The following is a 15450-nucleotide window of genomic DNA, read 5'->3' on the forward strand; positions in this document are numbered from 1 at the left end:
TAAGAAGCCATCTCCAAAAATGTCACTTCCAAAAGCTCCCTCATTCCCCCCAAGGAAGAAAGAATCTCCCTTTCTGAATCTATCCATTTATACTTTAAAATCTATTTAAACATATAGCATTTCCACCAGCCCAGACTAAACTCTTTTCAGGCTTTATTTGCAAAGAACAGGTAGTAAATAACTATAAAATGACTGTTTAAATTATTTTCTGTGAGGTATAATGAAGGATTTGTAACTGTCTCTGTGTGGCCTCTTAGACGGGCAATGTCTTTGAAAACCTGAACGAAGGTCTAAAATAAATTTTCTTGTGCGTTGTCATCTCAATTTCAAGAAAACAATTTTCCTCAAGTGGTACTGTTAGCATCCTTTCAAAACAACATGACTATCACAATGGCCAACGGGCACTCAACAGACACAACAACATTAAGTGTGATTGTGGAGAGTGAAAAGAAAATGTCTCATGTTATTTCAGTGTTGAGCTTATCTTAGGGATCCCTCATTCCAAACCCTCAATAGCCTCTCCCCCACCATCATTTCTGTATATCTGAGAGAAACCATACTTTCCTACAACTTGTTCTTGATGCTTGGCATTTAACAGCATCCCAAACACAAACTTTAATAATTGCATCTTTAATGTCATAATAAATCCTAGGTAATGCCTCTGGGATGAATTTTTATGAGCCATTTCTTTAATAATATTTCATGAAAACTGTTCTGCTCCATAGGTTAGAATAATGAAAAAATATTAGGGAAGGGAGCAGGGAGATGGTTAAAAATAGCAGCATCATTTTTTTTTCACATCATAAGAAAAAAAATAGGTGGCTGTGTTTATCTTCATAAGTGATAATGATTCCTCCTCTTCTCCTTTCCTCCTAACTTTTTTGGAAATTTGGGGTGAGTAACAGTCCCAAAGCTACTTCATCCTGGAAAATTTTGAGACCCTTTGAAGTCTTCACCAAGATTAAAATATAGAAATATTTTCCTAAGGAGGCCAATTTAATGTTGTTTACCTAATTAGTCACACCTTGACCAAAGCTTTAGGGGAATCAGAATGTACCAAAAGAAAAACGGGGGGTAAAAGTCTTTGACCTTTGGTTGTTTTTGAGCTTTGATATCATAAAATTTGAATAAGGAATTGTCATATTGGTCCATCAAAATAATTATTACTTATCCCTTTCAAGCAATGTATGCATTTATGTTTCTCAAAATTCACACACAACTTTTTACAATTTACCTTTGCTTTTCCTTAGAACAAAATTGATAGGGACACCTGGGTGGCTCGGTCAGTTGAGCATCAGACTTCGGCACAGGTAATGATCTCACAGTGTGTGTTTGAGCCCTGCATTAGGCTCTCTCTTCTGTCAACACAGGACCCGGCTTCACATCTTGTCTCCCTCTCTCTCTGCCCCTCCCCTGCTCACTCTCTCTCTAACACTCTCAAAACTAAACATTAAAAAAAAGAAAAAGTTTGGTATACGTGTTAGATGTAGTGTGTATAATACAGCATATTAAACTCTACAGGCTGTAACACTATTATAAATTGATCTACAAGTCTTGACTACTACATGAAGGGTTATTCTGGTCACAACTTTGGCAATGAAGTAATCTTATTCGTTGATCAAATATTTATTGGAATCTGGGGGAAGATGGCAGAGCTGGAGGATCCTAGGCTCACCTCATCTACACATACACCTAGAAAACACCCACATCAATATAAATAACCCAGAAAATGACCCAAAGACTGGAAGAATAGATCATCCAAAGATAAGGGTAGAGAAGGAGCCACATTAAAGAGTAGAAAGGGCAGAGATGCAATAGGGAGCTAACTGGAGCCACAAGACTGTCTACAAGAGGGAAAGATACTGCAGATGCAAAGAGGTGGGAAAGGAGAAAACCCTCAAGCCAAGCGCCTCAGGCACAGGGGACCCACACTGGGAAGATGAATCCTCATAAAATTTGAAAACAGGAGGGAATGAACTTTAAGAGTTCTTAAAATAAGTAGGAATTACCACTGGGAGCTTTAAAAATCAGTGGGCCCAGGTCTGAGAGAGTTGGAGGAAGATAGTCAACTGAGTCTCTGCCCTTAAAGAGACAGCAGAACAAACAGCCCTGCTGAGATACAGCATAGAAACAGCACTTTACAAAAATGCCTAGGGTGTACAGGAAGAAGATTTACTTACTAATCTCAGAGCATATGCTGGAGGGGCAGGATCTTTGAAAGACTTCTCTAAGAGCAAAAGAGCTGGCAGGTGCCATTTCCCTTCCCAGTCCCTAGCCTAGGTACACAGATACCTGTGGGAACCAAGCAGCAGGAACACTATCATCTAGCTTTCTAAAAAACTCCTCTGCACTCCTCTGGGGATCTGTTCCCTCCATCCTGGCCTTGGCAGTTTTCCCAGGGCTGCAGGTTCCTCCTGCAGCCAAACACTGTGGATCTTGCTAGCATTGTGCACCCTGCCCCTTCAAACACCTCTGTGGCAGGTGTCTATTCAAAGTGGTACCATAAGCATGGCAATATGCCAATAGCACCAACAGGGGCAAGTGTCACCACAAAGTGACTCCTTCCCAGAAAGACAGGGAGAAAACAATACATACGAGTCTGACTGCAGTCTCAGCATCCAGCTAAGGGCTGACATCTGGTCTGAATACAGGCCCCACCCACCAAGAAAAGCTTCTCAGAGGAAGGAAAGTGCCCTGCAGTTTGCTGCTTCCTCAGCTGTGACAAATGTCTGGTCTGACTCAACTCAAGCCCAAGGTGGTCCCAGACTGGCCCACTAACACAGGGAGCAAATGGTGCCCAAAACAGGCAATGAGAGCCATTTCAGAGGACTGGACTGAAGGCTAACCCAGCTCAACTACAACATTATGGAGCATACAACACACACAGGAGCTCCGAGGTCTGATGAACACGGGACATTGTACTACAGGATTTCTTCTTCATAGGACCATTACTTTCAAGAGTAAGAGCAATATCTGACTTTCCAAACACATAGAAACAGACACAGAGTTAGATAAAATGAGGACGCAGAGAAATATGGTCCAAAATGAAAGAACAAGCACAAAGTCACAGCAAGAGAGCTAGACAAAACAGAGATGAGTAATATGCTTGGTAGAAAATTTAGGGTGATGGTACTCAAGTCCTTTCACTAGACTTGAAAAAAGAGTGGAGGACCCAAAAAAAGGAGAAAAAACATAGAAAAAGGAGAAAGAAAACAAAAATCAATGAGAGATGAAGAACTCATTAACTGAAAAGAAAAATGCTCTAGAGGGAACAAATAGATTAGAGGATGCCAAAGAACAGATCAGCAACCTGGAGGACAGGGTAATGGAATGCAGTCAAGCTATACAGGAGAGAGAGAAACAAATAATAAAATATGAAAATGGATTAAGAGAAGTCAGTGACACCATCAAGTGTAATAACATTCAAATTATAGGTATCCCAGAAGGAGAAGAGAGAAGTAGGCATGGGAAATTTATTTGAAGAAATAATTCCTGGAAACTTCTCAAATCTGGAAGGAAATAGGAACTCAGATCCAGGAGGCAAAGAGAGCCCCCAACAAAACAAACCCAAAGGGTTCATGCCAAAACACAGAGTAATTAAAATGGCAAAAAGCAGTGATAAAGAGAGACTTTAAAAAGTTACAAGAATAAAGAAAACATTACACAGAAGAGAAACCATCAGGCTATCAGCTAATTTTTCAGCAGAAACCTTGCAGGCCAGAAGGGAATGGCATGATATGTTCAAAGGGCTGAAAGAAAAAAAAAAAAAACCTGCAATCAAGATTACTCTATCTAGCAAGGTTATCGTTCAGAATAGAAGGAGAAATAAAGAATTTCCCAGACCAACAAAACTTAAAGGAATTCATCACCAATAAGCCAGCCTTGCAAGAAATGCTCAAAGAGGACACTTTGAGTGGAAAGGAAAGACCATAAACAGGAGTGAGAAAAGTAGAAAGCACAAAAGCACTAAAATTAAGTATATCTATAAAAATCAGTCACGGGCTTCACAAAATAATAAGATAGAAAGTATGACACCATATATCTAAAATGTGTGTGGGGGGGGCGGTAGGTAGAGGAATAAAAATGCAGCACTTTCAGAATGGGTTCACATTGAAGTGACCATCAAGTCAATATAGACTTCTATATGCAGAAGATGCTATAAATAAACCTAATAGTAACCCCAAATCAAAAACCAGTGCTAGATATGCAAAAAAATAGAAAGGAATCCAAGTATATCACTAAAGAAAGCCAGCAAACTGTGGGAGAAGAGAACTAGGGAAGGAACAGAGAAGAACTACAAAAACAACCATAAAATAATCAACAGAATGGCAATATGCACATAGCTATCAGTAATTACTTTGAAAATAAATGGACTAAACACTCCAATCAAAAGACATGGTGTGATGGAATTGATAAAAAATAAGAACCATCCATACACTGTCTATAAAAGACTCATTTCAGACCCAAAGATACATGAAGACTGAAAGTGAAGAGATGAAAAAACATTTATCATGCAAATGGAAGTGAAAAGAAAGCCAGGGTAGCAATACTTATATCTGAAAAATAGACTTCAAAAAAAAAAAAAAGACTGTAATAAGAGACAAAGAAGGACACTATATAATCATAAAGGGAAAATTCCAACAAGAAGATACAATAATTGTAAATATTTATGCACCCAACATGAAGGCACACATATATAGAGCAGCTAATAGCAAACATAATGGAAGTAGTCAATAGTAATACACTAATGGTAGGGTACTTTAACACCCCACTTACATCAGTGGATCATTCATCTGAACAGAAAATCAATAAGGAAACAGTGGCTTTGAATGCACATTAGACCAGATAGATCTAATAGGATTATTATTTTAGGATTATTCTATCCTAAAACAGCAGAATATACATTCTTTTCAAGTGCATATGGAACATCCTCCAGAATAGATCACATGTTAGGCCACAAAACAAGTCTCAACAAATTCAAAAAGATTGAAGTCATACAATGAATCTTTTCTGTCCACAACACTATGAAATTAGAAATCAGCCACAAGAAATATCTGGAAAGAACACAAATACATGGAGGTTAAACACAATACTACCAAACAATGAATGGGTCAACCGAGAAATCAAAGAGGAAATGAAAAAAATACATGGAGACAAATGAAAATGAAAACACAAAATTCCAGTATCTTTGGGATGCACTAAAAGTTGTTCTAAGTGGCAAGTTTACAGTAATATGGGCCTAACCTCAAAAAGCAAGAAAAATCTCAGGACACCTGGATGGCTCAGTCAGTTGAGCATCTGACTTTGGCTCAGGTCATGATCTCGCACTCCGTGATTCGAGCCCCACGTCAGGCTCTGTGCTCACAGCTCAGAGCCTGGAGCCTGCTTCAGATTCTGTGTCTCCCTCTCTCCCTGCCCCTCCCCTACTCTCTCTCTCTCTCTCTCTCAAAAACAAATAAACATTAAAAAATGTTTTTTTTAAGAAAAGCAAGAAAAATCTCAAACAAGATAAATTCACACCTAAAGGAGCTAGAAAAAGAAGAACAAACAAAACCCAAACCCAGCAGAAGAAAGGAAGTAATAAATATTAGAGCAGAAATAAAGCAAACAGAAACTTTAAAAAATAGGACAGATCAGTGAAACCAGGAACTGGTTCTTTGAAAAAATTAACAATATTGATAAACATTTAGCCAGACTCATAAAGAGGGAGGGAGGGGGAGGGAGACATAGAGAAAGAGATCTCAAATAAATTCAGAAAAGAAAGAAGAGAAATAGCAACCAATACTACAGAAATACAAGGATTATAGGAGTCAATTATGAAAAATTATATGCCATCATGCCAGCAAATTAGACAATTTAGAAGAAATGGTTGAATTCCTAGATACACATAACCTCTGAAAACTGAATCAGGAAGAAAACAGAAAATCCAAATAGACTGATTACCAGCAATGAAATTAAATCAGTAATCAAAAAACTCCAACAAACAGAAGTCCAAGACCAGGTGACATCATGGGTGAATTCTACTAAACATTTAAAGAAGAGTTAATAACTATTTTTCTGAAACTATTACAAAAAATAGAAGAGGAAGGAAACCTTCCAAACTCATTCTATGAGGCCAGCATTGTCCTAATACCAAAGCCAGATAAAGATACCACAAAAAAAGAGAAGTACAGGCCAATATCCCTGATGAACATAGATGCAAAAATCCTCAACAAAATACTAGCAAACAAAATCCAACAGTACATTAAAAAAATCATTCACACAATCAAGTGGGATTTATTCCTGGGATGCAAAGGTAGTTCAATATTCGCAAATCAATCAACATGATACATCACATCAATGAGAAAAAGGATAAAAAAGGGTGCCTGGGTGGCTCAGTCAGTTAAGTGTGTGACTCCTGGGTGTGGCTCAGGTCATGATCCTGTGGTTTGTGGGTTTGAGCCCTTCATTGGGCTCTGTACTGACAGTGTGGAGCCTGCTTGGGATTCTCTCTCTCTCTCTCTCTCTCTCTCTCTCTGTTCCTCTCCCACTTGTACTCTCTCTCTCTCTCTCAAAATAAATAAATAAACTTAAAAAAAAAAAGAGGTTAGAGAGGGAGGGAGCCAAAGCATAAGAGACTCTTAAAAACTGAGAATAAACTGAGGGGAGGTGGGAGGTGGGAGGGCGGGGAGGGTGGGTGATGGGCATTGAGAAGGGCGCCTTTTGGAATGAGCACTGGGTGTTGTATGGAAACCAATTTGACAATAAAGCTCGTATTTTAAAAAATTAATAAAAAATAAAAAAATAAAATAAAGAAATAAAAACGATAAAAAAGCATATGATCATTTTAATAGATGCAGAAAAAGCATTTGACAAAATACAACATCCAGTCATGATAAAAGCCGTAGGTTTAGAAGGAATATACCTCAACATAATAAAGGCCATCTATGACAAACCCACACCGAATATCATACTCTTATAGGAAAAGCTGAGAGCTTCCGCCTAAGGTCAGGAATAAGACAAGGATATCCACTCTTACCACTTTTATTCAACATAGTACTGGAAGTCCTAGCCACAGCCATCAGACCAAGAAAAATGAAAGGCATCCAAATTAGAAAGGAAGAAGTAAACTTGGGACGCCTGGGTGGCTCAGTCAGTTAAGTTTCCGACTTCAGCTCAGGTCATGATCTTGCGGGTCGTAGGTTAGAGTCCCGCGTCCGGCTCTGTGCTGACAGCTCAGAGCCTGGAGCCTGTTTCCAATTCTGTGTCTCCCTCTCTCTGCCCCTCCCCCACTTGTGCGCGCGCGCTCTCTCTCTCAAAAATAAATAAATGTAAAAAAAAAAAAAAAAAAGAAGTAAAATTTTCACTATTTGCAGATAACATTATATCTTGTATAGAAAACCCCAAAGACTCCACCAAAAACATCCTAGAACTGAGAAATGAATTCAGTAAAGTTGCAGGATACAAAACCAATGTGCAGAAATCTGTTGCATTCCTATGCATTAATAATGGAACAGCAGAAAGAGAAATTAAGAAAACAATCCCATTTGCAATTGCACCAAAAAAATCATAAAATACCTAGGAATAAACTTAAGGAAATGAAAAATCTGTACTCTGAAAACTATAAACATTAATGTAAGAAACTGAAGATGACACAAAGAAATGGAATGACATTTCATGCTTATGGATTGGAAGAACAAACATTGTTAAAATTTCCATACTACTCAAAGCAGTATGCATATTTAATGCAATCCCTATCAAAATACCAACACTATTTTTCACAGAACTAGAATGAAAAAAATCCTAAACTTTATTTGGAATCACAAAAGACCCCAAATAGCCAAAACAATTTTGAAAAAGAAAAGCAAAACTGGAGATATGACAATCACAGGCTTAAAGTTATACTACAAAGGAGTAATAATCAAAACAGTATGATACTGGCACAGAAATAGATGCATAGATCAATGGAACAGAGTAGAAAACCAAGCAAAAAAACCCCGCAATTATATGGTCAATTAATCTTCAACAAAGCAAGAAAGAATATGACAGTCTCTTCAACAAATGGTGTTGGGAAAACTGGACAGCTACATGCATAAGAATTAAATTGGACTGCTTTCTTACACCATACACAAAAACAAATTCAAAATGGATTAAAGACCAAAATGTGAGACCTAAAGCCATGAAAATCCCAGAAAAGAACACAGGCAGTAATTCCTCTGACATCAGCCATTGCAACATTTTTCTAGCTATGTCTCCCAAGGCAAGGGAAACAAAAGCAAAAATAAACTATTGGGACCACATCAAATTAAAAACCTGCACAGTGAAGGAAATGATCAACAAAAATAAAAGGCAACACACTGCGTGGGAGAAGACATTTGCAAGTGATATCTGACAAAGGATTAGTATTCAAAATATGTAAAGAAATTCCACAATTCGACACCCAGAAAAAAATCCAATTAAAAAATGGGCAGAAGGCATGAACAGATATTTATCTAAAAAAGACATACAGATGGCCAATACACAAGCAAAAAGATCCTCAACATTACTCATCATCAGGGACATGCAAAACTACAATGAGATATCATCTCATACCTGTCAGAATGGCTAAAATCAAAAGTACAAGAAACAACAAGTGTTGGCAAAGATGTGGAGAAGCAAGAACTCTCATGCGCTGTAGGTAGGAATGCAAACTGGTGCAGCCACTGTGGAAAACAGTATGGACATTCCTCAAAAAATTAAAAATAGAACTACTCTAGGATCCAGTAATCGCACTGTTGGGTATTTATCCCCAAAACACAAAAACACTAACTCAAAGGGATGCATGCACCCCTATGTTTATAGCAGCAGTATTTACAATAGTCAGACTATGGAAGCCATAAAAAAGAATGAAGTCATGCCATTTGCAACAAGGATGGATCTGGAGAGTATAATGCTAACCAAATAAGTCAGAGGAAGACAAATACCTTATGATTTTACTCATATATGGAATTTAAAAAACAAACCAAAAAAATGGGCAAAGAAAAAAAAACCAAGAGATTCTTTTTTTTTTAAATTTTTTTTTAACATTTATTTATTTTTGAGAGACAGAGTGCAAACAGGGGAGTGGCAGAGAGAGAGGAAGACACAGAATCTGAAGCAGGCTCCAGGCTCTGAGCTGTCAGCACAGAGCCCGACGCGGGGCTTGAACTCATTGAGTGCAAGATCATGACCTGAGCCAAAGTCAGATGCTTAACTGACTGAGCCACCCAGGTGCCCCAAAACAGATTCTTATCTATAGAGGTGGGCAGGGGGATGGGTGAAACAGGTGATGGCGACTTAGGAGTGCACTTGGGATGAACACTGGGTGATGTATGAATGTGTTGAATCACTATATAATATACCTGAAAATAATATAACACTGTATGTTAATTATACTGGAATTTAAAATAAAAGAAAAAATGACTTAAAATGATAGTTGATTTTGTCTGTCTCAAAGCTTTCATGGATAATTATTAAGAACAAGTAGGTTAAATAAATAAAATAGACGAAAAGGTTTGTAGATTAACTTTTGAATAGCTTCCAAATTCTTTCTTTTCTTTTTTTTTTAAGAGAGAGAGAGCAAAAGCAGGGAGGGGCAGAGAGAGGGAGGGGGAGAGAGACAATCTCAAGCAGCCTCCACACTCAGCGCAGAGATGACGCTGGGCTCATGACCATGAGAGAATGACCTGAGAGGAAATCAAGAGTTGGATGCTTAAACCGACTAAGCCACCCAGGTGCCCCACTTTCAAAATCTTTAGTAACCCAAAACTTTGATGTTTTGCTAGGTTAAATGATAAATTAGGTTGAATTCATCAGATGTCTAAGTCTTTCTGAAATAAGATAAAGCACTGAAACATTAATTAATTAACCATAGGCTTATCTGCTTTGGACTTCTTATTACAGAGAAACTGAAGATACTCGGGTCTGTTACTAAACATGTTTTATGCTTTATTGGCCATTCTACTATGAAAAATACATTTCTACAAATTGTGAAATATATTAATAAATTTGCCATTTTAAAAAATTCTGGCGTAACAGATCACGATTGGTTACTAATTAGTTTTCACTGCAGACTAAAATTTCTAAGAGCTAAAATTCTGCCATATGTAATTGAGGCTGCCAGAAAATGATAAAGAGAGCCAACCTGTATTTGTTTTTTAATCAGGTCTTTAATTACTTAGAAAACTGAAACTTTTCAATATTAAAGGAGCTAGCTAAGTTTTGCTAACAACTATAGAATGTTCCATAGAATCTCTGCTGGCCACCTTGGGTTAAACTGACAATTAAGTTTTAAGTTTTGTAATGATCTGTAATCCTTTTTAGGCATGTGCTTTAAAACATTCTAAAGATTTTTAACAAACTTCTCCAAAATTCAAATTCTAAATGAAGTCTTTTTGACTAATTGGGCTTGTTTATTTGATACGTTAAGTTATAAGGGAAGCATTATCAAACAAATGTTTTAATAGATCTTCTTAGGTTCTATTATGTAGGTCAATGCTATCACTGTTCCAAAAATTATTAAATTAAATTATTAAATTATTAAATTAAATAAAATTTTAATAAACCCTGGTATAATGTCATCACAACATTCTAATTATTAAAATATTGTGTGTCACAGAAATAACCAAATTTCCTTGTCAACTGCATTGTAATGCACTCTCATCAGGTCTTTAACCATGGCCAATTTTTTAGTCTTGCCATTTACACTTATTGTTCTGATGCTCTTGCAAAATGTGTTTCAGCGTCAAGGAGATTTGTGGAAAGGACTTTTGACAAATACATTCTTCTGATACCCTTAATATCTTAAAACTATGAATTTCCAGAACTAGTAAGAAAACTACACTCAGAGTAAGAATTAATAATGAGACTAAATAAATTAAGGAAGATGATTATGGTTTTCATGATTCTCGTTTGAAACATGGCTGGTTCTCTAATGTTTGCTCTTCCAGACTCAAGGAAACTTTTTCTCTTAAGATATCTATGACTTATAGAAATTTGATAAAGTATTTCTTTGTGAACAAATTGGAACATTTATCTTTCTCTATATCTGAACTTGCCAGAATTCAGAAACTCTCAATGAGTATTCTTTCTTTCATGGCAATTGTAATTATTTACATAGGTTCAGTGAGAATCTGTTCTCCTTGTAACAGGACACCATTGGAAATATTGGTTATATTACCAAGGCTCTGACTGAAATGTCATATTTAAAAGATACATGCATAAACTCAGATATGAACAGAGAGTTTTAAGGAACTAAGGTTGACTTTATGGTGCCAATAGAGCCCCTTGGAAATGTTGGCTGATGCCTTGCTTACAGGGTTCCCAGTAACCTTACAACCTGAATAAAGAATGCCATTTCTGGGGTGCCTGCGTGGCTCAGTTCATGAAGCAGTTAAGCATTTGAATCTTGGTTTTGACTCAGGTCACGATCTCACGGTTCCTGGGATTCGGGCTCTATGCTGACAGCTTGGGATTCTCTCTATTCCTCTCTTTCTCTCTCTCTGCCCCTCCCCTGTTTGCATGCTCTCTCTCTCTCTCTCTCTCTCTCTCTCTCTCTCTCTCTCTCAAAATAAATAAATAAACTTAAAAAAATAGAATGTCACTTCCTAGCAGGTGCATGAATCTCAAAATGTTTTAGGGAACTGGAGAAGAAAGGAATTCACCCAACTCTGCAAGTATTGAAGACAAGTCTGATGCAAATATTTGGGTTAGCTTCTGGCCTTAAAAAGCTGTTAAAGGCTCAATTTGAGATTCCTTATAAAAAGTTCCAACAAGGGGCGCCGGGGTGGCTCAGTCAGTTGAGCATCAGACTTTGACTCAGGTCATGATCTCGTGGTTCGTGGGTTCAAGCCCCATGTCAGGCTCTCTGCTGTCAATGCAGAGCCTGATTCAGATTCTCTGTCTCCCTCACTCTAGTCTTCCTCCAGTCTGTCTCTCAAAAATAAATAAACATAAAGTTTTTTTTTAAAGTTTCAACAATGCAGATTTAAAAGAACCTATATGGTCAATCAGTATTTTTGATGTGCTTATGTAAATGATTAGGCCAAGTTTGTTAAAACTAGCCTTATTTCACAAACAAATTAGTCCTAATTTGGTTGTCTTTGACAGGAAATGAAGATGATCTTGGAGTGAAATTAAGTTTCAATAACACATGTTCGTAGATGTTAGATTCTAGTTCTGATTGTCTTTGAGTGTTTGTTGTTTGCCCGTAAAACTCGGCTGGATCCTGAGTTCTTCTGGTTTCCTTGAATATCTGGCTGTGACTCTACAAACTAAGGTTTCCCATCTTTTCCCATTGTCTTGTCTTAAAGTCATTAAGAACGAAAACTGCCTTTTTCCTGAGGCCCTGCATACTGAAGCTGGAGATAAACTTCAGAACTTGAGATAAACTTCCGAAAAATTAAAAAAAAAAAAAAGAAAACAAACTTTGGAGAAACTGCCACAATAGCTTTTATATAGACAATCCTAGTGCCTGTCGCTTTATGAGCCACTCAAGGATCACCAGAGACATTTGAACTACATACCAGAGAAATCCATCTGATTGCCACTGCCTGCTCCCAGTCCACCTAAGGATACCTCAAGACTGACACCTAAAAACCTTCTTACTGGCAGCACTAGAGACTCAGACACTGGGTTTATAATCTGGTCCAACCATTAACTTGGGTTTTCCTTTTGTTTCCATTGAAATACCTCTTATTAATTACCTAATTGCTTGCTGAATAAGGCAGAATCTATATGATGACTGATACCACTTAATGCACCTGTATTAACTCCTCCTGGGAAATAAGAATCCATATGAATACAATCAGGCAGCAAGCCATTTGGCTACAAGAAGCCCTTGACTACCACACCCTCCTTTTCCAAGGTGGCTGGGACCAGTTTACTGATCTATTCTTTTGAATACCCCTCAACAGATTAATTTGGGCACACCTGGGTGGCTCAGTTGGTTGAGCATCCAACTTTGGCTCAGGTCTTGATCCCCACACATTGGGCTCTCTGCTGTCAGCGCAGAGCCCGCTTCAGATCCTCTGTTCCCCCCCCTCTCTCTCTGCCCCTCCCCCACTGTGCTCTTTCAAAAATAAATTAAAACATTAAGAAAATAACAGGTCAATTTAGAGGGAATGATAAAATTGGGTTTGACTATACTGTTACTATCCCTTAGAATATACTGGGGATAACTTTAATGGTGTCAGATAGTTCCAAACTATATTAGAAAATATCCAAGTTCGGGGCATCTGGGTGGCTCAGTTGGTTGAGTTACTGACTTTGGCTCAGGTCATGATCTCCTGGATTGTGAGTTCGAGCCCTGCATCGGGCTCTGTGCTGACAGCTCAGAGCCTGGAGCCTGCTTCGGATTCTGTGTCTCCCTCTCTCTCTGCCCCTCACCTGCTCATGCTCTGTCTCTCTCTCTGTCTCTCTCAATAATAAATAAACATTAAAAAAATTAAAAAAAAAAGAAAGTATCCAAGTCCTCAAATAAATATCTCTGAATACTCCTTTCATTAGAAAAAGAGACCAAATTTGCATCCTGCACCATGTCAAACCCTTCCATTCCAAAGCCCCTACTGCACTCTAATTCATCTTGAAGCAGTTATAGAAGCCAGATCTCTGACCGTGTTCCAGAGAAATGGAATAATGGATTGACAATGGGAAATTAGAACAGAAATTATAACAGAAAAAAATATCAGCATGTCTGACTCCATGTTGCTTTTATTTCCCTTGCTGCTGTGACCTATGGTTAAAAACTTCTGCTTAGCCCTGCATATAGGCATGTTACAGCTAAGATTTACAAAAACTGCTCTTTACCCAAAACCTACCTCACCCAAGGAAATAAGGAAGTAGTTAGAGTGGTCATCATCCCAATTCTTCAAGACTGAGGAATGATCATAACTCAGAGGGGAATTAAAACCATGCCCCATAAATTTGAAACTAGCAAAAAACTTAAAGCTTGTTTTTCCAAGAACTATTTCTCCCATTCAGCTATAGTGTCTTTTCAGACCCCACTAACACACTCACTAGCTGTCTCTGCAAAAGCTTGCACTCAAGGTCAACTGATACTGATCCAGCCTATGAACAAGCAAGGCCCTGCATTCCTTAATTGAGACAACAAGACTGAGACACCATCCAGGTTATACCAGCTCTTAAAGCATGCCCATAGCCCCTTCTCCTTGTCCTAAGATAACCTCCTGATGTCAGGGACTGAATTTAGCCTTGTTCCAACACTAAGTCTCCACTCAAAATGAATGTGTGATACATAGTGCTTCTATGCTTGCTCAGTGTACATGTTTCATCTTTTCTCATTAATAATCATACATTTCCTTAGTCTGTTGTCAAGATGTATGTAAAGGATTCTTGGGATTTTTCTTCTCCTGAGTCTATTCCAACATCACATTGATTCCTGAAAATTGGACTTATTTGAATTCTTTTACTGTCCATGTATCTCTGTTATAATTACTGTACCAAATGCAAAAACAATCTAAACCAAGCACACATACTATACTTACTCAGCAATTGGACTTAATAGAAAACATATATCACTTTTAAACTTCCCCCCATTTATGTTACAATAAGTTCCCCACCCACCCACACAACGAGGAACCCTAGAATGGTATATATATTCATACCTAGCAACAAGGGAACTTGATTGACCCAGAGTAGATAAGCCAGGCATCTTGGCACTGAGGGACATAAAAACAAAAGGTTGATCATCAATGCTCTTTGAGGAAAGATTATTGATCAAAAGGGGGAAATGATAAAGGAAATTTTCAACTTTTAATGTTTGTGGGCCCTCCTCCTAGGGCTTCCATGGAAGCTATACTTTAACTTTTGCCAAGGTCAGAGTGACTTAACCAAACTTCAAAGCATTTCTGCCCCCAAGCACACATTGTCTATCTGCTTCATTAGCAAATAACCCAAAAGAAACATTTCAAACTAAAGATAAGAGTAAAAAAAATCCCTAAGTTCCCATACCTCTGAATCTTGCAAACTTACATATACTAAAAGCATAAGATAAAGTTTATTCTCTGGTATGTTTTATGTCATGATTTGTAACTTTTTATGTAAAAACATATATAATCCAGTGCCAAATGTTCCTTCTCTAGAGCACTTTCTTTTTTGTGAAGATTGTGTATCCTGAATAGCTATGCTAACTTTGGCTGGAATAAAACTCTTTTCCTTTCTCTTTAAAAGTGTTTATTATTAAATTGTTTTAAGTTTATTTGTTTTGATAGAGAACATGAGTGGGGATGGGGCATAGACAGAGGGCAAAACAGAAGGCAAGAGAGAATCTCAGGCAGGATTTGTGCTGTCAGTGCAGAGGGCAATGAGTGGTTCCATCTTACAAACCATGAGATCCTGACCTGAGCCGAAACCAAGAGTCAGAAGCTTAACCAGTGAGCCACCCAGATGCCTCTCACTTTAAAATTTTAAAAAAGGTTTATTTTGCATTGGCAA

Source organism: Prionailurus bengalensis, chromosome A3, assembly GCF_016509475.1.
Source record: "Prionailurus bengalensis isolate Pbe53 chromosome A3, Fcat_Pben_1.1_paternal_pri, whole genome shotgun sequence".
Classification (NCBI taxonomy): Eukaryota; Metazoa; Chordata; class Mammalia; order Carnivora; family Felidae; genus Prionailurus; species Prionailurus bengalensis.